Here is a 1,783-nt window from a genome sequence, read left to right on the forward strand (position 1 = left end):
ATAATATAATAAAACTTTCAGTAATTTTATAGATAATAATTTTTATTTATAATAATCATTATTTTTTTTGTTACATTTATTATAATTCTATAGAACTAATATTTAAATATAGAATATAATAAAACTTTAATAGTAAAAGTATTAAGCTAATAATAAAAAAAGTTATAAGGAAATAAAAATATTTTTTATATAAATATTTTATTATAATATAAACTAATTAATAAAAAATTGATAAAAAGAAACTTTTTTAATATATATTAATTTTTATATTTAAAAAATTTTAAAAGATATCTGAATATAATATGTTAATCTCTTTATTTACTAAACACTTTTATATGTATCAAAAATTATAATAAATAAAGAAATTAAGACTTTCTTTATAATAAATATGAAAAATAATAACAAGAAACCTTTTTTCTTTTCAATCGAAGCCCACAAAAAAAACTTCAAAGTCGGCCTCAAACTCCAAACACGTGATAGTATAAACAAGTGCGTACAATACACTAAAAAAGCTGAAGAAGTTGAGAATAAAAGTATATGAAATTATTATATATTCTATTAAAAATATTATTGATAAGAAAGTTTTCTTTAGTTTATTATTTTTATATGGAAGATGTGTACAAGTAAAAAGTTTTTTTTAATAGAGAATATAAAAAGCTTTAGGAGTAATAATAAAGGTTTCCTTAGTTTATTATATTTTTTATAGCAAATAATAATTGAAAATAAAAGTTTTTTTTTAATAAAAAAATAGGAAGCTTCAAAGATAATATTAAAAAAGTGTTCTTTAGTTCATTTTAATTTTTAAATAAAAAAATTTTAATAAATAGAATAAATAATGTAGACAAAATATAAATTTATTTGTAAAAAAAAAAGTATAAAGTTTAATTATAAAAATATTATAATTAAAGCTTGTCAAAGTTATCAAACCTTTAAAAATTAATGAAAATAATTATACATAATAAAATAAAATTTATATAAAACAAAAAATATTCGCAGTAAATATAAAATAAAGTAAAAGCTTTATTTTTTTTATAGTGCTAAAAGTTTATTTTTTGCTTTAAATATTAACTAATAAAAAAAAATAAGTTTTATAAAAATTAAAAAATTTGCAGTAAAGAAAAAAAATTTAGAATTATATGAATTTGCTAAAATAAAAATAATGAAAAATAATTTTTTTTATAAAATTTATATTTTAAAAAAATTACCACAAACGCAATAAGGGAATGAGAATTATAATAAAAATAATGAAAAATATAATTATTAAAATGGTTTTCTATAAATACTCATAAAAATCTAAAAAGGTTTTTCTTTTTTATTTGTAGCAGCCAATAAAAATTACTAAAATTTAAGTTTTTCTCGCGTCATGATATAAACAAAAAAATAAACGAGTTAAAAGTAATTCTATAAGAATATATTAAATAATATTATAAAAAAATTAAAAACTTAAAAAGAATTATAAGTAAAGTCACAAAATATACAACTATAAAAAAAATAAATGAGTTAATTTTTTATAAAATTTAATATACTAAAAAATAATTTAAAAATTTAATAAAAACTCGTAAAGTATTAGTACCATACAATAAAAATTACCGATTATTTTAAGTTTACGTTGTTTTTTTCTTTAAAAACTTAATAATTGTATAAGAATTAAGATATAAAGAAATAAAAGAGTTTTTGAAAAAAAATTTCATTAAAATATTTATAGATTCAACCAAAGAAAAGTTCTAATGTTAGTTTTTTTTAGTACATCTAAAAGAAGTCACTATATAAACTATAAAAAGAC

This window comes from Zophobas morio, unplaced genomic scaffold (genome assembly GCF_036711695.1).
Source record: "Zophobas morio isolate AGI-343-1 ecotype UQ-CSIRO unplaced genomic scaffold, CSIRO_AGI_Zmor_V1 ptg000106l, whole genome shotgun sequence".
In the NCBI taxonomy this organism is placed as follows: Eukaryota; Metazoa; Arthropoda; class Insecta; order Coleoptera; family Tenebrionidae; genus Zophobas; species Zophobas morio.